This window comes from Lissotriton helveticus, chromosome 2_1 (genome assembly GCF_964261635.1).
Source record: "Lissotriton helveticus chromosome 2_1, aLisHel1.1, whole genome shotgun sequence".
Lineage (NCBI taxonomy): Eukaryota > Metazoa > Chordata > Amphibia > Caudata > Salamandridae > Lissotriton > Lissotriton helveticus.
In genome coordinates this window covers 520556130-520580538 of record NC_136059.1, presented here as the reverse complement: position 1 = coordinate 520580538, position 24409 = coordinate 520556130, and positions in this window count along the sequence as shown.

Sequence of the window (24409 nt, the reverse complement as noted above, 5' to 3'; positions counted from 1 at the left end):
TATTCCTGTTATATTCGCGAGCGTGGCAAGAAGTCTGATATCCAACAATTACATGGTTCATCGAATTCAAACTGGCTCCTCCAGTAGAGACTTGTGTTTTTCTAAAACAAATCCTGTTGAGCTATATTTTTCTTCAAGGTCTGCTAATTCATAAAAAGTGTGAAGTGCTTATTATCATGGGCTTACAGCTACTTTTTCCAGGGAAGGACATACGTTAAGCATTTTTTTTTCTTTTCTGACAGCAACGGCTAACTTTTATCAGTTTTTGGACGATTTATCTTTAAAAACAAGGTCATCAGCTACAGTCTTTAAGATTTTCTGGGACGGCTGGTTACAGAACTGGGACCATTTTGGAAAAACGGGGACGTTTCGGACATTCTACTTTTGTGCAATGGGCGGTGGTAATCCAAATGATGAGGGTGGTGTTACTAAAGCACTAAAGCAAAAGCCACTGACATATAGTTCCCTTTTAAGGGTCAGATTAGGGGACATTAGTCGTCTTACCTGTCCTTTCTTTCTCAGCCAATTAAGTTCCATCATTTTACAGAAAGGAGAGGTAGTAATATGGCAAAATACGATCGTTTTGTTTCTGTCAATTTGTTCAAACACTGTCGTGTCTAAAGCCAATTATACCTGTGCCGGCGAGGTACAGTGTCGTCATTTATTCAAAAGGGAGCAAGGGAGCCCTCAGAGGGAGAGAGCGTCGTGTGCACCAAATAGGCTATTAGTACACGTACAACATAAAGAGAGAGAGAGAGAGAAACGTGTATAATAATAGGTTATTCAGTGCACACACATATAGAACAGTACGGGTCGGTTTCACGTATAAAACACAAGCTGAGGGAAAACATAAATTCATAGTTTACGTACACACAAATATCAGATAGGGTGCGACAGTACATACATCAAGTACGGAAACCTAAGACAGAACACAGAGCTATTTTGGGCAAAAGGACTTTGTCATGCATGTTGCGTATTCTCAGTATTCCCTTTATTTCATTCTGGGGGTCGAGCTCTTTGTTCTCCTTCCTTCCTAATAGTAGACAATTTTTGTTGGTAACCTCGCTTCAAAAATACTTACTCCTTTTTAATTGGTCGGACACTAGTCCAGTCGCGCTTATACTCACGGTGGGGTCTTCCAACATCTAGCAAATGATGATCCAAGCTGAGGTAAAGGAGGGGTGTCAGTCGGACGTGCGGTGGTACAATTCTGACTTTTCTATGAGGGTGGAAGAAGAAGGGGTAAATCTAAAAAATAACAATATCCCTAATATCTGCGCTGAGGGGGATTTTGGATGAACCCCAACCCGGGGTACTCTTAACTTTTCTTATTTAGTCAGCACATAAATTGACTCACTGGTGCGTATTATTTTGGGTGTACATTTGGGATATCGGTTGGGGTTGGGTTCGTCGTACTGAAATAAGCCTTCGAGTTTCTGGTGTAGGCCACTCTCCCATTCGTTAGCTCCAGAGAGAGTCGTTCCTAAGTAAGGTAAGTGCTATATTTTTATTCGTCTTTCACATGCAGGTACCATGTTTGGGCTTAATTTTCCTATCCCATTAACCGTTCGATCAACGCCTCAATCATACAAAAAGCATTCTTTTATTGACCCGGACGTGCGCCACACATACGCATTCATACCGTACAAATCAGGGCCCATGCGCACATTCATACCATACAATTTTTTCACGCTCCCAGAGATAGCTCCTACATATAATGTACCGTCTCACAGAGCTAGCCTATTTCCACAATGCGGTTTTAGGTCTTCTCCATACTTCAGCTGAAATTCCGATGTAACCTGCAAAAAGAAAAGAGGAGGGGGGGGGGGGCAGCGTTCAAAGCACATCAGCGCGCATAAACACGAAAATGTTTTTACCTACCACGTACTTGACTTATCTCCCTGGGATGCAGTCCCTTATGTCTCGGCATTGAAGCCCAGAGGAACTGGTAGTGCGGCAAAGATAACCAATGGTAGTCTGTTCATTACATAGATCGCCTGAGGGCAGTAGTACAGACCGCGTGTAGGAGACGGTCAAAGGCCAGGGGTATTCAGTATAAGGTGGGGGGGTGACGGATTCATGTTTTCATTCGAGGAAAAGAAAAGGTTTACGGTGGTATAGGGTCGTTCCTGTTCGCAGAGCATGGTATTTAAAAAACAACCCTATCAATCTAAATGACTGTTACGATGCTAGTTCCATATACTTTTCTTTTAAAACCTTGATTGTAAAAAAATGTCAGCATTCGAATACGGGCCTCCAACCATACAGGCCGGCCACGGGGCAGACGGGAAACGCATGAGGTAAGGAGAGATTACACTGTAGTATAGGAGTACATAACGAGCGAGCCATTTAATTGGAAAAAACTAAACGTGACAAACGGTTGCAGGATCAGTGAAGGTTGATTTTATAAATGAAAGTATAACAGGATCAGTTACAATAAAATCGTCCATACGCACACCATGGGCGAGTATCATGAGTAACATTACTTCGGAGCTTTTAATATTACAATAATCAATAGTAAAAAAAAACAACATCAATAGGGTTGTCCGCATGCCCAGTCAGTACACTTCCCCGCCCGCCATGTGCACAAAGACCGCATACATCCCCCATAACATCAAGGCTAAGTAACTAGAATCGTCATAAGGAGTTGCAAGTCCCGCCCATACTGGCGCCATTTTGGTCGAGGCCAGGCGGGTCCAGAGTATAGTTCAAATGCCTCCAATAACTAGCGGCCGGACCAGAATCCCTTTTGGCAGTTCAAAAAAATTCCGTTAACGCCAGCAGAAGGGACAGGCGGCATGAACCGCGACTTAAAGGCGAGGAAGGCAAAATCTTCCCTACCGGGTCACGCTGAGGTCCCACCGGAACTGATCGAGTTGGCAGTCTCCAGTGTCTTTTAGTAATTCGGACAAAAGCTGGTGTCAGGATGAGAGCATCATCATCTTGTGACAACGTTGTGGCCACTCCGGAGAGCGGGACAGCAGGCGTATCCCTCCACAGATGCGTTGAATCAGTCTTTCCTACGGCACCAGATGTGGATAAGGCGGCGGTCGCCCGGGGCAGCGGCATATCCATGGGGGATAGTCGAGCAACAGTGGCGGTTGCCCCCACCGGAAGCCCGCGGGAGTCGAGGGCCAACGACTCTCGTAGAATCTTTAAAACTGAGAGGACGTCTTCAAGAGTGGGGCTCATGCCCGAACAGGCAAGCATCCGAGTTCCATGGTAGCCCAGAGCCATCCTAGTGGACCAGGCCCAAATCCGGGGAGCCGGCTGCCATCTTGAGAGCCCCCCCCTCCCGCAGCTGTCCTTCACCACAGCCACCGGAGCGGGTCCCCCGGCCAGTCAACCGCGGGGGCTCGTTGAGTGGAACGCTAATGGCAGTCTTAGTGCGGGAGAGGAACCTCCACCTGGGGGGGGGGGGCGGGGGAGAGGGGGCCGTCCCTGCCGCCTCTCCGCGGGCGCCCCACGCCATCTCCTGGCGTAGATATACAAAATGGCTGAACCAGGCAACAAAGGGGGGAGCCATCAGCAGGGCATCCCCCGCACACAACTTGCTGGACACCACCTCTGGACGATCTGGGGACGGGCCTCGGCGCGTGGTGTTGCCTCCAGCCTATTCGCACAACGGTCCTCCACCCCAGGCCGCCACCGACGCTACCTCGCCGGCTGATGACTTTTGTAGACTTTCTATAGCCCAAAGCCAACTAAAAAGTAGCCCAATAGTAGCCCAACATTGCTACTTTAAGGAAGGAGGGACAGGAACAGCGTCAAGCAGACGGCGAATGCATTGGGATTGATGTTGCAGCCGGCTGCCATGTAAATAGTTGTATAATAAAACGTTTTAACATATTACTTTGCTGGAGTGTTGTATATATTTATAATATTTGCATAGGGTTTGTCGTTATTTGGGCGGGGTGGGCGGCGGAGCCGAGCTGTCTTGCGGCCATCATGGCGTCGAGCTCGGTTCTTGGAGTGGAGAAGTGTGGCTCAGGGGTTAGAGGCGGCAGACCCGGAAGCTGAGATCGGTCCTGGACCAGGGTTCAATTCCCCGCCTCGGCGGGTCTTGGGCTAAAAAATTCCACGGACTCGATAATTCTCGTTCCGGTGCCTGCTCGACTCACGGGTTCACACTCTGCGACTCTGGGCAATAGCTTGCTTAATCTCCACTACGGCCCCTCGCGGCGGGATGCCTGACTTTCACCTTGTGGATACCCTGCTGGGGTTATCTCACAGGGGAATACCAGGACGGGTTCCCAAGGCAAGCGCCTTGATGCCTTCGGGTGATACGTGCGCTATATAAATCGCAGTACATTTACATTTACATTTACATTTACATTTACATTCTTCTCACTAGTTTCATATTTCTCATGAGGGGTTGTTCCTAATGTTTCTATTTTAGCGGGGTCAAAAAGATCCCATCAGTGGCCTACTGATTTTGCTCGATTCCTTTTGTTTTTCCTAACGATTTTTATGTTATAGTTTGCTAGCACGATACAGCGGCTAATCCGTATTTTTATATATATGTCCTTTTTATTAGGGGTGTCCTCCGGTGGAGCCGGATGATCTACCTCTAATAACGGTCCGGGCTGAACCAACTACTGAACAATGGGGAGAAGATGGGCATGACGGGTTACAATGGGGACAAAAGTCTGCACTACCTATCCTTCACTTCTTTGCGGAGACTAGGCAGAATATTTCTATTCTACAGTATTCGCAAATAGGGAATACCCAAAGAGAGAACTAATTCCAAACAGTCAATGTTCGGACAAACAATCAATCAAATGAGGGATAAAAATAGGCACGACGGATTACAACGGGGGCAAAAGCCTGCGTTACCTATCCTTCACTAGCTGCAAAGACTAAACAGAGTATTGCGACTCTGTGCTTGTTTGCAAATAGAGAATGATCCAAAGAGAACCAATTCCAAAACAGTAAATGCTTGGATAACAATCAATCAAATGGAGAGGGAAGCAGGCACGACGGATTACAACGGGGGCAAAGGCCTGCGTTACCTACCCTTCACTATCTGCAAAGAGAGAATACTCCTATTCTTCCCTGTTTGCAGACAGAGAATCTCTCAGAAACAATCAAATGAGTAATACTAGTATTTTCAAGCAATCAAACAATCAATTCGCAATTTGTCGTGTTACACGACCTTACCCGGGCCGCATGGACAGTTTCTCGTCTTCCGCTTCCAGCACCTGATCGTCCTCTATTCTCCGTAATTGCTGTGGCACTCCTGATGGTTCCCAGTCAGGACCGTAGATCACTCGAGAGAGGTCTGCTCGGAACCAGTGAAGTTCGGATGATCGGCTGCCAGACGAGGGTCTATCGGGCAGGTGCACTTCCCGATCGTTGCAGTCGTTCACTCTGTCGTTGGGACCTCTCCCACTGGATCCACGTGTCGCTGATGGGCCCCACGTTTGGGACGCCAATTGTAAAAAGGTAGAGCCGATGTCGACCAAGAACCTTCAGTGTTTGCCCGGCGTTAGCCGCCTCTCATACCATCCGCTATTACCAAACAAAGAGGCAGGCGCTGTAGACAGGAAGGCAGGAAACAGGAGTTTATTCCGACGGAGCAGAACACGTCAAATCAGACAACAGGGTATCTTCTCGAGGTGCTCTAACCGCATCTCTGAGGCCTGGCCTCTTATACACAGGTTTATGGCTTTATTACATACACTGCATCCGTAATGTTTCTTTGAAGGACAGAAAAGACATCCTCGGAATCCCCGGTCCAGGCCCGTTCCCACACATATCTACAGTAGAGTTCCCACCCCGATCTCAGCATGTGGTGGTTATCGCGCAGCTGGACATTCCGCTGGGAACGGGGATGTGTGTGATCAGTCGGATCTTCGGGGTGCAAAAGCATTGATTAATCCCCGCTCCTTTGATGTGAGGCGAGGTCCTACTGTAGGGGGCAATAAACTGCATCTGTTGGGCTAGGTGATGGCCTGGGATCAGGCCGGACAATCGGGCAGGGAGGAAGAGGTTATCAAAAGGGCCTGTTCTTTGAATGAGATGAAAGGGCGAGGGGGTTCAGCACGGGATGTGGCTCGGAGACAGGGTCGCGTTAGAGGTGCGTTTATGGCCCAAGCAGGAGAGACCGGGGGCTGTCGGGGCGCGGGGGAATGCTTGCGAGGCCGGGGAGTGAGGGGGAGAGACGCGCAGGCTATTGGCAATGGGCAGAGAGGCCACGACACACAAAATGGCTGCCACTTACGTGCATGATGGGGCCTAAAAGGGACAAGATGGCGTGGCCACTGTTTCACGATTTTCACTTTACTTTCAACAGTGGCTGGGGTGAACATAAATGAACGCCGCTTATATATACCTAATTTTAGTCATTTTCCACAAGAGTCCCGACTGGATTATTTCTTTGTCCCCTGGGAGTTTCTACACAGATTCTCGCGGGTAACCCATCAACACTGTGGACTCTCCGACCACTCCCCGGTCACCATGCAGTTTCATACCTGCTCCCGAAAGCCCCCTTCCTATTTGCGAATGTCCCCTTGGCACCTTTGTAACCCTGCCTATCGAGACATGCTCAGTGCAGCGATCACTACCTACCTAGCAGATAACTGTGCCTCTGCCCTCTCTCGGAGCATCCTCTGGGAGGCCCTTAAGCCAACCATCCGCGGCACCGAAATTAGCTACTGCACCAAAGAGAAATGTACAAGCTGGGAGCAACTTGAGGTCCTAGAGTCACGCCAGGCAACCCTGGCTTCCCAACTCAACTCAGACCCTAGCCCTATTATTCATCGTAACCTAATGCTTGCACAACAGGAACTATGACAGTACCTACTAGGTGAAGCCAAAGAGATCTGGGAGGCGTCAAAGCCCCAGAGCCATCAGTGGGTCGATAAATCCAGCAAAATGCTCCACTGGACAATGCCAGGCAGGTAATTCCCCGGCTGTCACACCCGCTATTCGAGGTCCTGATGGGTCATTGTACACGACGCCGTAGGGGGTTGCTGGGGAGTTCGTGAAGCACTTCACATCCTTATAGGAACCGATCTCAGCTGAACTCATTGCTGAGTTCCTCATAGACATTCCACCTCAACGGCTCCCCGATCATCTCCGAGAACAATTAGAGACACAAATCACGTTGGATGAACTGACCGGGGTCCTCAACGCGCTCCACCCTGGCCGTGCCCCTGGCCCCAATGGGTTTCCTTTGAAATTCCTACGGCCGAACATGCACCTCCTGGGGCCTCATTTATTGGCGATCATCAAGGAAGCCACAGAACGTGCTATTCTGCGAGAGGATTGGCGACACGCAGGAATCGTGCTTTTTCTCAAGCCCTGCCGCCCTGCTCCTCGCCGATATAGATAAAGTGTTTGACTCCTTGAGCTGGGTATATCGCTTTTAATTGCTTGAAGCAATCAATTTTGGGCCCCGCTTCCTGACATATATACGCATTTTGTATAACGACCTGACGGCATCGGTCCGCGTTGCGGGACATCGATCATGCTCCTTCCCAATCCAGAGAGGTACCGGACAAGGTTGCCCCTTGTCCTCATTGTTGTTCACCCTCGCGGTCGAGACCCTGGTGGCATGGGTCAGGAGCGACCCGGTTCTTTGGGGGTTCGATTTGTCTCGGTCGCGGTTGGATCGCATAGCGTTATATGCAGATGACGTCCTCTTTTTCATTACAGACCCCATGTATTCTGGGCCCAGTATACTGGAAATTCTCAGGGTGTTTGGAGACACCACCTGCCTCCATGCAAATCCCACCAAATCCATTTTATTCCCAGTGTGTGGACATCAAGGCCATAATTCGTGGGCCTCGCAGCTCTCCAGATCCACGGATAGTTTAAAATATCTTGGTATTTATGTCTCTCCATGCCCCAAAGTCTCCTGGGTGCACAATATCACCCCACTGTTAACGAGCCTTAAAAATGAAACGGCAATATGGTCCTCTCTCCCCTCTCCCTCTACGGGCGCTCTGCCATCTTCAAGATGGTTTCATTGCCTCAGATCTTATACCGCCTTCAAAACTTCCCATACCCTATCCCTCACACATGGATTGCGCAAGTCATTGCCGTACAAAATAAATTCCTCTGGAATGGCGGGGAAGTTCGTGTTGCACTCCGTACCTGTACACAATCTACATACTGTGGGGGATAGTGGCAGCTGATATATACTCCTACTATGTAGCATCTCATATCCTTGTAGTGAACGAATGGTGGGATAACTCCCCCACAGATCCGGCCTATGCAGTAGAGCACGTTGCAATGGAGCAGGTCCCTCTTCTTCATCTATTATATAGTTCCACACGTTTGGAGCATTTACTGCCGGCTGGCAGAGTGGTCATACAGTTATGGAGAGCCAAGACCCGACAGATGGGTTGGAAGGGGAAACTTACCCAGCAAACTCCCCTATGGCGGGGTACACAGATTCGATCAGTGGCCGCCTTTGCCGGGTTTTGGGGGTGGAACCTGGTGAGGATCTCGACCCTTGGGGATGTGCTGTGGGGCACCACATTGAAATCATTCCAAAAACAGCAGGCCTAATTTGACCTACATAAGTCACATCTCTACAAATTTCTCCAACCCCGCTATGCACTCCCCCCCAGATCTGCACTTTGGAGACTCTCCACGAGTTCCAACCCTTGGAGGGCCGCCTACTAATGGGTGATCTTGATCTTCACAAGATTAGACAAATATACCAGACACTGACAAAACACACACCCACCACCCTTGACAAGACTCGACTTGCCTGGCAGGCCGACATTCCAGAATTGACCGACGATGACTGGGCCGAGGCAATCACCAGCCTGAGGGGTGCGGCAGTCTCTACACGCTATCGGCTCATCCAGTTCAAATATCTAAATAGGGTGTATTATACTAGGGTGCAGCTCTGGCGGATGGGTGTAATCCAGTCCTCTACTTGTTTGAGGTGTGGCCGGGAGGAGGGGTCATTAATGCATACAGTTTGGAGCTGCACGGCTTTGCAACCCTTTTAGCGTAGGGGTAGGTCATGTCTTAATGAAGTGCTGGCATGGGAGCTTCCCTCTGACCCACAGCTTTTCTTATTACACTCCACTGATAATATCGGGGGGGAACCGTTACAAACACCACCAGTTGTTCTCGGCCCTTACTATCGCCAAGAGGGACATTGCGCAAGGGTGGAAGGCGACACCCCCCCTACTATAGGCAAATGGAAACCTGAGCTAGATAAATGCATGGGGTACCGAGATTGTGGTCTTCGATGCCAGGAGCTGCCCCACGAAACATCGTAAAATTTGGACCCGGTGGGTGACATATCGAGGAATTGACCCACCTTTTCTGCCTGAGGTGTATCCTTGAGTGGCACCCCTCGATCACTGATATCTATCACCCTATGTTATATCGCTACGGACCATCGATGCCTTGCTATGTTGTGTAAATTGAATCCGGTGTGCCATGTGTCCTACTGTGGAGATCGACAACTGTCTGCATAATGTTCATATTGTTTCACCTGCATGTTTGGCAGGTACTGTTTATTACCATAAATGTGGTTATTAGTGCAAATAATATCCTTTCACCCTTACAGGTCGCTCTGGGGCCTGTGCCCCTCATAGTGAAAAATAACCTAATAAAATGTATTTTAAAAAAACTTCCCCTGCACCACCGACTTGCACCAATTTTATTATCACATCTGGGGAGGGTCCAAGGATTGCATTCCCTTTACAAGCCTACATGTCATCAAGCCGCCACTTTTTCACTGTCCTGGCTTACCTGGATAACTGCACCAGTTTAGAGTAAGTCACCCCTGTTGTTTCCTTCAGTTTTGGACGGTCCCTTTCAGTGCTTATTTTGAGCCAGTGGTTTCCGGTGCTCGGCACAGGCACTTAATTGACCACACCGGCATTGTGACAGTCTGCCACAAGGTGGCGCTGTCCGGCTAATTCAGAGATGACCACAACAACAGTCAATTATTAATTCAATCCTGCCGCCCAAGCCATTATCATAGGTTTGGGGGCCTGGAATAGTCCGTATGGTCATACTTGTAGGAGTGTGATAGTAGTTTTGTTGTTACCAGGGATGTGGAATTTATTAAAATATCTGTTAGAAATGGGATCTCTGGTTGGCCAAGGCTTGCGCCAAAGTCAGTCAGAGACCACCATTCTAAGTCAGGGCAAGGGAGTTACACGCCAAGATAACCCCTGCTCACCCCCTTGGTAACGTGACACGAGCAGTAAGGCTAAACTCGGAGGCTATGTAAGTTAAGCGTTTGCGCACGCACCCAGCAACAACACCCAAGGCCCACCACAAAGGAAACTCCACGCAAGGTTATATAGAAAAATAGCCTTTGTATTGTACCAAACACATTGGTTAAAAACACACATTTTACAATGTGCCAACAGACACCGGCAGAATTTACAGGGGATATATGTACAGAACAGGGCCACATGGATCACCGTCAGGAATAGTCACTTTTAGCACTAGAATATAAGCAGGCTAGGGTCATTAGACGCACCACAGGGGGCGGAGCCAGCATTGTGTGGGGAAAGCCCAGCCCTATTCAGGTCCCAGGTGTACTCCTCCCTCGCATCACTCATGCTAATCTCAACACTCACCACCGGGGCAGACCCATCATGACTCATGGAGCCAGGCTCACCAGCAAGCTCCAGCCAATCACAAGCCAGACACAAATTACACAAACATGCCAACTTCTAGAAGTGGCACTTCCACACTAGACACAATCACGCCGCATACATCATTGCGCAGCATTTAATCACACAAGTCCGCACATACCAAACTCGAGCTTGCACTCCCCACGCATCAGGAACTAACATGGACACATACATTCCCCATGCATTCCTATGGGAGGGCAGGCCAACCTCACCACACGCACGCACTTTACCCTGGGACACAGTGGTAAAGTGCGCAGAAACCAAAAATCACTATCACCAGTTCACAATCAAAAAGCAAAAAGTTCAGGGGTGAACCTGCCAGAAGGGCCAAGTCCAACAATATCTACTTGTCCATGGAGCAAGTTGCTTCATAAATGTACGTGTTCTGTAACAAAATCGACATGTCCCTTTTGTGCCATGTAATGCAACGAGAAATTATGGCAGCAAACTCATTATATAAGAGCTCTTATATAGCCTCTTTGATTATGCAAGGGCTCATACCCTAGTGAATACTAGCAATTCCCATATTTTACCACGTTTTCGCAGATCTACATTCTGGGGCTGAAGGTAGTGATAAGCAGTAGTGCCAGAGTTGGAATGCCCTTTTGGGCCTATGCAATCCTACTAATTTCCATGTTCTAAGGGTTTTTACCAACTCTTCATTGATCTTTTCCCATACAGAGAAAAGTGAAACTTACTCCTGACAATGGCAGACGTAAAACGTCTTTCAGTGCTGGGAAAAACGTGGCTGGAGGGAAACTCAACAGATTTTCACATGAGCAAATCTACAAATGCATATTTGCTCATACTTAAATGCAGTTGATCAATATTTTCTAGGAGTACCATTTCTTGGCCTACTTCTGTAATTTCTTGCAAATTCATGAAAGCCAAGAATCTGCACTTAATGCAAGGACATATACCATGGGTGTACTGTTTAGATTTTCTTTAATAATTGGGCCCCTAATTAGGTCTGGCGTTAACAATGACCTTTTCTGTTTATTAAAATGCTGTCTGTCTCTCTGTTGGCTGGCTTTACTTTGAATGACAGTATTCTGCTCTTTCACAAGGAGCATATTGGCATACAAAGTAGTTTTGTTCAGTGCCCGGAACTACTGTGGCAACGTGTACTTTTTGAGACGAAAAACTATTTTTGCTTTTGCCATTGTTTGTTATAATGGTGAGGGCCTGGCAGCTTCCACACCAATAAGGTTTCAGACCTACTGGCTTTGCCAGTGCTTATTTCTTTTTATGTTTCCCATAATCTTATTGAAACTGGTTACACTGATTTTCCATTATGAACATTTTTGGGAAATGCTAGCATACAACAACACATTTTAATAAATGATGATTCAAAGGAGTGGTACCTCACATTTTTCGGTAGTTTAGTGAATTTTTTTTATTCTTATTTGCATTTTTTTGTTAACATTTTATTTTGAAAGCAAAGAATCATCAATCTTGCTTTCAAGCCTATGGAAATATTTGCATTTAATTAGAGAGGATTCTGGGAGCATTATACATAGCCTCATATTGCTAAACTTTGAAAAGGTGAGTATGCATTTTTATACTGGAACCACTGTTAGTAGTGCTGTCCAAGCTTACAACATTTACTTGGACTGCTCATCCTAATAATAAAGGCTTTGCATTAGTTAAAAATAAATACAAAGTTGAACAACTTTAACACATGGACACAAATATTACCTTTCCTGCAGACAATGCTGTTCCCTGATCCATAATGTGGCAGCCAAAGGGTTTGTGGTGTAGAGGGTTTGGCCTACTTGTCCCAAGGACAAAAAACACATACAAACTTGTTGCCCTGGACCCCAAATAATATCCTGGGCATTGGGCTGTAGGAATTCCACATCCTTGTGTTACTATCATTGGCAGCATTGCAAGGGCAATGTGTGGTGCAAGCTACGGTGGCCTCCTGACGAGAGCCCTGGCACTTATTTGTTTTTACAAATTAAGCACCGGCCCTTTATTTCTGCAGGCCCAGAAAGATAGCCTGAACTGATGACAATAGCAGGCCTGCTATACTGGCCAATTGTATGAGTGACAGTCTATCCTCAATCCCATGACATCTTCATTGGTAGGCTCAAGGTGGTCTTCACCAAATCTTTTACAAACCCCAGAAAACACATTAGTCTGGTAGATCACAAAAGCCAGTTCCTGAAATAAAACAGTAGTCATGGTCAAGCTCGACTGCAACTGCTGATAACATTTGCCCATTTGCAAAATCTTATCCAAGTATTATCAGTCTGACGCCCCTCATTCTTAGTTATTCCACCACCAGCTGTAGCAGCTTGGTAGAGCACCAGATGGCCTAGAAAACGAGTACACCTGCTCCTTCCCCATAAATCGAAGGAATCTCATGTGTGGAGCAAAAAGGGGCACTCTTCAAAAAATCGCTGTTCATATTGAGTGTGACTTTCCAGTTCCCCGGATGTAGCACATCTCTTAGAAGGTGGATGCCTTCCATCTTGAAATGGTAGTAAACCAACAACTCATTAAACTAAGGTTTATCATAGGCTTGAAACCCTTGTCTTTGTTCTCTACTAAGAAGAAGTTGCTTAGAAAACCCCTGGGACGAAGTACCAACCTGTAACCCTTGATTTCAAGCTCCTCCACCTCCTTGTCTATAAGGGCCTTCTCCTGTCTATAAGGGCTTTCTCCTGGCTCGGAAATCTCAAGGGACTAGGTCAAACAATTTGTACCATAAACCCCCATGTGGAGACCCTGTACCACTTCCAATACCCACAAATTGGTTGTGACGTCTTTCTATTTGTATGTTAACCATCGCAACCTCCAGACTAACATGGACATCGGAGTATGCGCCTGAAATTTCCTCTGCTATCCCTCCTTGTGCAAATCCTCATGAGGAATAGAAAGTTCTTGCCTGCCGTCCATTTTGCCAGCCACTGATACTCTTGATCCGTCCTCCGAAGGAACCTTGTTGAAAGGGCTGGCCGGAGGTGTGGCCCCACCACTTCCTGCCCTGAAAAAATCTTCCTAGCAAATGTTTTCTTTATGGACCTATGTGCCTTGCCTAAGACAGAGTAGATTGCCACAAAGTTACCCAGTTTCTTAACAAAGTCATCTCCGAAACCTGGCAATGGCTCATGCTTTTGATGTTGAGAGATCCCCTAGTTTCAGGTCAACTTTCATAAGAGGCTGACATTGTTCTGCTGACAGGGTGCAATTACCGTATTCTAGCATACACACAAACCTCTGAACCCATCTGAACACTATCTCAGCTGACTTAGTTCTACCCAATACTTTGGCCTCCTCCACCACCTCCAGGATTTTCATAAGGGTGCCCCCCACGTGGAGTAATTCATAATCTTAACAGGCCCCCCCACGAAGGATTAATTTCTTATTTCTGATCCTTACTGTATTTCGCGAAGAAGCTATACATCTTGTGATCTTTGTCAGGCATTGTGGTCATATTGCCCTCCAAAGAGGCTCTAGGGCATTCCCCACTCAATCTTGCCCTGACCTCCTTCTCTAAATCCTGATCTTCTTGGCAACGTATTCTGACACTTTTTGCTGACCATCTAAATCCCTTCAATTATTTGGGCCGTGTCCTTGAGCGCTGCATGATACCCCATATGTTCAGGAAATCTCACCGTCTGTCTGAGGAGCTGGCCATTGATGGGTCTGAGGGCCTCATAAATTGCCAAGGAGAGACACCTCGCCCCATCTCCTGTCAGACCGTGCCACATATGGGGCATTCCTCGTCTTCGCCCTCATATGATTGGGAGTATTTATGACCTTAAAGGTATATATATATGGTGCTTGATTTTACTGGGCAGCCCGCTCAAAATCCTGACTAAAGATCGACCATACTGCCAACCAGTGTATTCTGGTCGGACAAGGTTTATGAGCCAGACAGCCATGTTCACTCAAACCAGGGAAATCCCCTTAGCACACTAGTCTTAGTTGGAGGTTCGGATGGGAACAACTCCACCTGGGGCCCCTTCAGTACTGAAGCATCTGAAGCACAAATGCTTTCCAAAGGGGGGATTGCTGCACTACAGCTGGATCCGTAAGCGTCACACTTTGAAGATCAATACAAAGCAACTCAACACAGTTTTAATCTCTTTAACAGTTTGACAGCATAATCCATATGATTAATTTAACTTTCACAGCATTTAAAGAGGAAGAGATGACAGAGAGAGATATAGAGAACAGCACAGCACGATTGGTGGAATTTATTGGTATTTTGTTCCTAATGATTTCCCTATATTTCTCGGGAACTGTAGTTTGTTAGCATTAAAGAGCTAAACTTGGAAACAACGGCTATTATAAATAAAGTGAAGAAAGATAGGCATAGTCTTTGCCTCCGGTCCTGACATACAATGTGGGGTTAGAAGGCGTTCTATGAGTGCTGTTTGGGCAGCTTTTTCTTTTTAATACCTTTCAGTCTCTTTATGATTAAAATTGTTCTTTGCTGGAACAGTAGCCCCTTGAAAGCATTGTGTAGCTGAACACTTTTTGTGTTTTTGGCGTTTACCTGTGGATCTTGGGTCGCGGAAAGTCAGGCAGCCTCTGGGGCTTTTTAACATGTTTTAGCTTGGCTACTTGCTGACGTGAGCAACAGACGGGGACCGAGCAGACTTTGCCACCATGCTTTGTGGTGCCTTGAAAGCATAAGCATTTTGAATAATTTTTATCCGCCGTACGTGCCTGTGTAGCTGTGCATGCACTGGCCATCTTTGATGATTGAAAAAGAACCCAATATCTAGATACAGTCAATGGCAGACCTATTTTAAACAGTAGAGGGCATTTGTTCCCTAACAGGAGTTTCAAGTCTGTTAGTGGGGGCTTGAGAATTCCAGAGCAACAGTTGATATTTCAGGCAGATATTGCCTTTAGCAAGCACACAGTTTTAAATTTGGTCTTGCCTTTTGATTGAAGGACCAGGAGGTGGTGTGAATTTCCTTCAGAAGGTTTGGATCTGTTTGCTGTGTGTATTATGGAAATGGTTAAAGTTAGAAATTCCTTCTGGGATAAGGAGCTTTCAGAAACAAATCAAGGCTTTATTAATTTCTCTTGGCAGAGCAGTTTGGTAAACATATTAATGAGTGTGTTGATAAGTTGAGGCCAGCTGTGTTCTAAAACCAAATAAAATGGAGGTTTCCTGTGAGGAAGAGAAGTTCTGGTCTGTAGGAGAGTCAAAGGACCGTGGGAAAGGTAGGGGCAATGCAGTGGGTAAGGTGACTCATAAGAGAAAGCATGCGGATGGTAAGCTGACTGCTGTGCCAGAGGAGGGGACATGACAGGCCACATTCTGACAAGGTATCAGGGACTCATAGACGGATTTGTGCGAAGGCAATGAAGGCCAAGAGGAGAGGCCATAAAGCAATGGCATGTGATGAATACTCAAGTAGAGGAGTTGTGGAGATTAGTTGCTCTTCAGTTTTGGATTCTGTTTCAGAGGTTGAGCTGAGAAAGACAAAAAGGCGTAAAGTGGCAAGAGAATCAAAGGATCCGGGGATAACATTCTTGTGGCCTCTCATGGGAATGATATGTTTGAGTACGAATTGAACATCATATTCATTTTCAATGAAGGGGGTACCTCTTGTGAAGTCATGTGGTTCAGACTAGACTTTGTGAAGGATACATCCAGATATGTTGGGACATATAATTCTATTCAGAAGATTCAGAGACATAGCAGAATTGTTTTCGGTGAAAAGGCTTTTGGCAGTGCCGGAGAATACAAGGTCAATTTCCTGGCCATGGCCAAGGCATCACTTGTGCTTCCTTTGCACTAGGCTATAGACCCTTTGAAGCACAACAAGGGTCCGTTGGGTTTTTACTGCAATTATAGAGATTCCGAGCATGATCTTCTTAAGGGACTGGAAGCCTAGAGGAACTTCAGTATGTTCAAGCAGAGACTATATATCTATTATTTTAAAGCTGGGTGGCAGACTTATTCAGTTAAAAAATTGAGAGCGAGCTCAGAATGCTTCGGTGTTGGAGATGGTGCAGGGATATGACAGAGTTCAAAGAACCTCCGGTTCAGGTTCGTGAACCAAAAAGGCTGGTATTTTCGGCAGAAGAGAGTAGGTTGGTAGAATAAGGAGCATTGGGTTTATTTAAAAAAGTACCAATAGAATTGGGTTCAAGGTTGTTCTGATGTGTTTGTCAAAAATATATATTCCTAGTGAAAAAGAAAGACAAGGGCAAGAGACCTAAAATAGACCATCTAGAGTCGAACCATTGGGTGACGTGTTTACATTTCAAGATGGAAGAAGGAGTCCATCTGTTATAAGGCTTTTTTGAGGAAACGAGATTAGTTGACTCAACTGGACTGGAAGGATGCTAATTCAACAGTTCCAATCTGTCAGGGGCATTGAGATTATCTCAGGTTCTATTGGCAGGGAGGAGAGTTTCATGTCTTCCATTTGGACTGACATCAGCACCTTAGTGTTTCACGGAGGTGGTGACTTAAATGCTAATAAGATGTGTTTGTCTAATAGTGTATTTGGTTGATGTGTTGATTATGGCCCAGACTAGGAAGTGTTGGCAACTTTCCCTTTCGACAGGTTCATTCTGGATTGTTTGCCTTTTTGCTGACCTCTTTTTTTGTGGGCCATAGAGCTCTGCAGACGTTGCTCCTGCTAACTAGCAGTAAAGTGCTGTGCTCCATCTTTGAACATTTTGGAATTCGTATACAACTGACTAGCATATTTAACTTACCTTTAAGTCCCTAGTATAAAGTACAGAGTGTGCCTAGACCCTGTAAGTTAAATGTAACTGGTGGGCTGCAGCAATTATTGTCCAACCCACTGCAATGAACCAGCCAATGTGTCCAGGCCTACCATTGTAGTCTGGCTGTGCAGTTTTAAACGGCTGATTCCGCCTGTCAAAAAAAAACCTTTTTGACAGGTCAGACCTTCCTTTTAAATATGAAGTCACCCCTAAGTAGGCCTTATTGCCCATTAGGTAGGGTGCATGGTATTTAAAAGTAGGACACATAAAATTGTACTGCTTCCTACAGTGAAACAGATACAAAAGCTATATTCTCTGTATCATGGCTGGCGGCTCCATAGGAAAACAGTGAGTAACATTATTTTATTAAATAATGCTCAGTTCAGTTTCAACTGTCTAACACTATAGGGTCTGGCTATAATCAGCAAGGCTGAGCCTTAAATCATGAAAAACAACAACGGTTTGCCTGTACTGATACCTATTTTATCACCAAAAAAGTCAAGGCGCCAATAAACAAAATACTGACTGCCTGCTTGAATTTTATTCGAAAGAATATATTTTTTATTCTTCAGAAAATTGATTTGTTTTCAAATGTCACATATTTACAAACATTAGCACATTATACCACGAACTAAAGTCAAAAACCACTTTATTTCGATTAATTAAAATCATAAAGTACATTTGGGGTGATAGAAAAATATATAAAAAAAATATATATATATATATATATAGTGTTATACAATTTCATATCCATTAAAAATACAAAATGAAAACAGAGAAATTCATGATTCGATCATAACTGGGCGTCTTAATTTTCTTGACCGTACAGCTGCTACAAAATAGTTTGCGATATTAAAAATATTCCAGGGGTTATCCAGTAATTGCAGATAAAATAGGGCAGGTTTAGCCTATAAAAACCCCTTACCTCTTAAGAGTGGAATTATAAACTTATTTCTGATATCAGAATAATGATCTCAAAAAAATATAAAGTGCATAGTATATTGGATCGAGCTACTGTCACAATCACAAAGTGCTGCCTCTTCTGGTTTACTCCAGCCTTGAAAAGTTCCCAATAAAAGGTGAATCTGATTGAAACGGAATCTAGTTAGTAACCAGCAATGATATGGCCTTGTTACTAGCTTTAGGTAGGGCTCAATAGATGGTGATGTAACTAGTAAAAAATGGGCCCTAACCAGAGGTTTTTGCAATTCCTCATCCTCCCGTTCCTGGGTCCTTAGGATCAAAAAATGCTTTTTAAACCAACTAATATCACCTTTAACAATACCCTCTGGTGTTTCAAAAATTTCTGGGCGCCCAAGTTTCTCAAACATTAACTTAATATAGGAAAGCCACTGTATTTCATTCCCTCTTTCTAAAGTGACACAGTCTTTTAAAATCTGGCGATTTAACGTTAGTTCTGGGTTAAGCCAGGTTTTTAGCCAACAGATTTATTTTATTTATTTATTTATTCAAAGTTTTATATAGCGCGAACAAGATCCTTACAGATATCAGAGCGCTTCACAAAGACAGGGTAGGGGCAGTAGGAATGAAACAGAGATAATGGGAGCAGTATAATAGTCACTAACATGGTAGGATAATAATAACATACATAAAACATATCAATATACAATCAGGTAAACAAGTAATATAAGACGGCACAAGTCATTGAACCCACTACAGAGGTGTTCAGGTACCGCTTGGGTGTGTGGATGGCTTATACCAGTGTTTTAGTATAGAGAGAACACTGAGTGGGGGCATCGGGAGAGTGAATCAGTAGACCAACGTGTATCATATATTGGTCGGTAGTAAGAGAGTAGCGTAGTAGTGTCCCCATCAAGTAGAAGTATAGTGCCAAAGGACAAGGTGAACAGTGATACAAAGCAGTGCAGAGTCTCTGATTCAGTACCTATAAGGTTCAGGAGATCTTGGCCAGAAGGATGGTTTTCACCTCTTTCTTGAAGAGTGCAGCGGAGGAGATAAGCCTGGTTTCAGGAGGGAGCGCATTCCAGATCCTGGGTGCCGTTCCTGAGAAGGAGCGCTTGTATGTTTTCTCTTTCCGGAATCTACGAGGTTTCAGGAGTAGATTTTTTGTACTTCTATTGGATCTCAAACCTCCTGATATAGACAACTTTTGAGCGAGGTAGTTGGGTGCGTTGTGGTGCACGGCCGCGTGTGTCATGACTGCAATTTTTAGCTGTATTCTGGCTTCAAAAGGTAGCCATTTTAGAGATTTTAAGTCTAGGGATATATGCGAATGTTTTCTTGAGCCAGTAATGAGTCTCGCGGCAGTGTTCAGGGAGGCTCTTAAGGGTGCTGTTGTGGATAGCGGGAGTCCGCTGAGGGCCACAATTCCATAGTCTATTCGAGGGATGACTAAAGCTTGTACAGCAGTTTTGAAGTCTTCGGCAGGGAGGAAGGGTTTAATTTTCCTCAGTGTGTTGATTTGGAAATTAGCTGCTTTTGTGACTTTGCTAACGTGCTGCTGCATGTTGAGCTTGGCGTCGAGTGTGATGCCTAAGGATTTCGCCGAATCCACGATGGTAGGTTGGACATTGAGTGCTGTTAGGTTATTGAGCCAGGTTTGGGTGGAGGAAATTTTCGCAGGGGGTGAGATGAGTAGGAACTCAGTTTTCAGAGCATTTAGTTTGAGGTAATTATCGGCCAGCCAAGATTGAGTGTTAATAAGCGTGGAGTTCAGATGTTTGATATCTTCCGGGGATTGTAGCTTTAGGTAAAGTTGTGTGTCGTCGGCGTACATATGGAATTGGACATTGGAAGCTTGGAGCAAGGTGGCGAGCGGTTCCATGACGAGGTTGAACAGTGTGGGGGAGAGGGAGGATCCTTGTGGAACACCTAGATCTGCAGGCACAGGTGTAGATAGCACATTGTCGATCTTGAACTTCTGAGACCGGTTGTGAAGGAAGGACGAAAACCATTTGAGAACAGTTCGTGAAAGACCCATTCTAGTGCTTAGCAGCTCCAGCAAGTTCTCATGTTTGACCGTGTCAAAAGCTGACGAGAGGTCAAGAAGGATGAGGAGGCAGGATTCATTGCGATCAAGAATTTGAAGGGCGTCATCAATTATGTGCGTCATAGCTGTTTCCGTGCTGTGTTTCGCTCGGAAGCCTGATTGATGAGGGTTGAGGAGGTCAAATTGGTCAATGTGTTTTGTTAGTTGGAGTTGGACACATTTCTCCAGCAGTTTGGCCAGGGTGGGGATATTGGTGATGGGCCGGTAATTGTTTAGGTCAGACGGATCAGCTGTAGGTTTCTTGAGTATAGGCGTGACTTGCCCCACCTTGAGGGAGTCTGGTATGAGGCCTTGTTGCAGGGAGCTGTTGATGATTTTGGTCCAGAGAGGGAGGAGCAAGGGGATGAAGTCTTTTACAGCATTCGCAGGTAGAGGGTCTGTGAGGTGATTAGAGGGCTTCAAGGTGCAGAGCAGTTTGTGTACTGCTTCTTCCGAGTAGGTATCGAAGTACAGCCAAGATGCCTTGTTTTTAGGTTGAGTGTTAGCCATTCTGGTGTGGTTGGGGAATCGGCTTACATCCATGATGAGGTCATTTCTTATGTTGTCAGTCTTTAGCTTAAAGAAAGCAGAGAAGGCTTCACTGTGTGGGGTGTCGCTTGTTGTGCTGTTTGATTGTAAGGGTTGTGTCTTTGTTTGGGTCTTTATTAGTTCGAACAACTTTCTTGGCCTGTTTTTTGCTTGGTCCAACTGGCGGCTAAAGAAGTCTGACTTTGTGCGCTTTATTTTCCTGAAGTAGGCATTTCTCTTGTTCTTAAGCCTTTTGAGGTGCAGTGCTGAAGGGTCCGATCTCCAGGTGCGCTCTGCCATTCGCATAGTACGCCTGTCGTCATTGAGTCTATCATCATACCAGGGGTTAGAAATTTTGGTGGAGACTCTCTTCAGTTTTAGTGGGGCGACTTCATTGACTATTGTATTCATAGAGTCAAGGCAGTGGTCGGTCAGTGATTGAACATCCGAGGCACCTGCAGGGGGAAGGAGGAGATTGCCGATGTGGGGAGGCAGGGTAAGGGGTTAAGATTCTTCATGTCTCTTTTCCATGTTTTGGATTTGATTGGTTGAGCCGGGTTAGGTTTAACTTTCTCATTGATAAAGAAGGTGATAATGTGGTGATCTGACCAGTCGCAGGGTAGAATCGCCTCCAGTTGTGTAGAGTTCTCTTTGGCAATGATGAGATCGAGTATCGAGCCTTTGTCGTGTGTTGGTCTATCGCATATTTGTGTGAGGTCAAGCGCATTAAGGAAAGTTTTGAGACTATTCACCACTGTGTCTTTCTGATCGTTCCAGTGGAGATTGAAGTCACCTAGGTAGACTTGGGTGGTCTGCCGACCGGCATTGGAAGTGATCATGTCCATGAGTTGTTGGGTGAATATGAGATTGTCACCAGGCGGGTGATAGATGAGATGTAGAGCACAAACTTGTTTGCCCTCGCTGGTGATGTCGAGGCAGAGGAGTTCACAGGAGGAAAGGGAGGGGGAGGTGACTTTAGTGACGGAGAGGTTGCTCCTAAAAATGCATGCAATTTCCCCGCCCGTCTTGCCAGGAGACCTGTCCAGCCTAATGATGTGATAATTGGGGGGGACTAGTATGTCCATAATCGGGGTAGAGGCTTCAGTAAGCCACGTTTCCGTTAGAATGGCTAGGTCCAGATCCCTAGCTGAGACGAGATCAGCGATGTCGGATGAGTGTCTCTGGGCCGATCTGCAGTTGAGTAGGATGCATTTGAGTTTGGGAGAGAGAAGGGTGGTCGAGCTTTCTAGAGTGAGGGGAACTTTTCTGAGGTTTTTAGGGACGAAACCTCTGTTGTTGAGTGTTGGGAGCCTCAGAGGGTTTGTAAGAATTGTGGGTATGGGGATGTGTGTGTTGGGTATGTGTTTTACCGGACCTGGGCCATAAGAGCGTAGGAGAGAGCATAGGTCGCGGTCCGACAATGGGTTGAGGACACGACGGGGGCGGTGGGAGTTATTGCGAACGGGGATAGTCGGCCAGCGCGGGTGTCGTTGGGGGCGAGGGCATGTAGGGAGGGTGCGTCGTTTGTAGGGTAGAGGGATGGTGGGGGGTAGACTGGGCTGTGGGGAGAGAAGGTCTTTGATTGCGTGTATATCTTTTTTGATCTGTAGAATATCCTCTTTGACTTGTTGGAGGGTGGATAAAGTCAGGTCAGGAGGTGCATTGGGGATGGGGTTGGTGGTGAGAGCGATTGATGACTGGTTGAGTAGTGAGCTGGAAAGCGGGCAGGGTATCGAGGGGGGATATACTAGCGTTGTTGGAAGGTTCTGCGGTGCTAATGAGTGGGATGGCATTCAAAGAGTGTGCGTGTTTGTGGGCGGGGGGTGTGGGTGATGTAGGCGGTGCAGGCGGTGGGTGGGAGGCATAGGTAGTGCCGTCAGTGTGAGACGGTGCTGGTGAGTAGAAGAGTGAGTGAAGGCTGAAGACAGTGGGGGAGACAGGAGGGTAGTGAGGGCTGAGAATAGGAGGTGGGAGAGAGGGGGATGCTAAGGTAGGGGAGGCGGTATGTTCTGTATGTTTTGTTGGGAGGGTGAGAGTGTCGTGGGTGGGAGTGGGGAGGGAGCTGGGGAGGGAGAGGTGTCCGCTGTGGGGGGGAAGGGAGGGGGGGATGGATAAACTCCGAATGGTGGTGTGATCAGATGGTGGCGTGTTGTGGGTGAGAGTTGTTCTGTCAGGTGTGAGAGTGTCGTGAGTGAGAGTGGGGAGGGAGCTGGGGAGGGAGAGGGGTCTGCCGTGGGGGGGATGGGAGGGGGGGGTGGATAAACTCCGAGCGGTGGTGTGTTCAGGTGGCGTGATGCGGGTGGGGGTTGTTATGTCAGGGGGGAGAGGGATGGGGGGGTATGAGTGGGGGTAAAAGGGATCATGTTAGAGGGGCGGCTAGTATAAGAGGTGGCGACATTTGTGTCTGTCCTTGGGGAGTGTGGGGGGGCCAGATTAGAGGAGCCATGCTAATCAGGTCACAAACATACCCCATCCCCGGTTCCTGATGGGTAGCAAATGTTGAAGTAGATTGGGGGATAGACAAGAGAGAGCGAATTTTTTTTTCCCGACCTTCTGAACCTCTTCCACTTGCTTATACCTCCATGTTGCAGCCCCATATAACGCTATTGCCAGGCATTTTGCCTTGTAAATAGAGAGAATCGCCTCATAAGGTTTACCCCCCAGTCGTTGGGCAAAACCTAGTAGTGCTGATGACGATCTTCCTAAGGCATTCTTTTTTGCTAACCGCTGGGGGACCCAGGAACATCTGTCATTAAACATGACCCCCCAGGTAAGTAAAGACCTTCACCCTTTTAACCTCGGCCCCCTCACAATAAAAGGTCCTGACTTTGTTCTTATGTAACCCCAAAGACATAACATGTGATTTGGCAATGTTTACTACCAGATCCAGAGAGTTCATGAACTCCCCAAAGTAGTTCAGTAGTCTCTGTAGACCTATCGGGGTGTGAGCTAATAGGACGGCATCGTCCGCGTATAGGAGAACCGGGATGTTACTGTTCCCTATACGCGGGACGTCCAAAGTAGCAGTATCTATGGCGTTAATATACAATGTAAAAAGTAGAGTGGCCAGAATGCACCCTGGCCTGACCCCTCTACCAGATTTAAAGTGTCTTGTGCAAGTGCCCTCCTGTGTCATCCTGACGGACGCAAATAGATCCCGGTGAAGATCTGCCCCAAAAAAACAAAACAGGGGTCAAGCCCTAAATCTAATAAAAGGCTCCACAGCTTCCATCTGTTTACCAAATCAAAGGCTGTGGATAGGTCCATAAAGCCTAAATAAATAGACCCCTAGGAAGCTACAGTGTATTTATTCGTTTATAAATACTAATTAAGGCACTGGTCAACAGTACTTCTGCCGGATCTAAATCCATATTGGAGATCGGACAGAATCCCATTATCTGTTACCCACTCTGACACCTTAGTCAAGATAACTTTTCCCAGGATTTTAACGGAGGAATCTATTAAAGAAATGGGCCTATAACACCTAGGGTCCCCTCTCTGCCTTTTTTAAATGCAGGAATAATAATAGAGTGACACC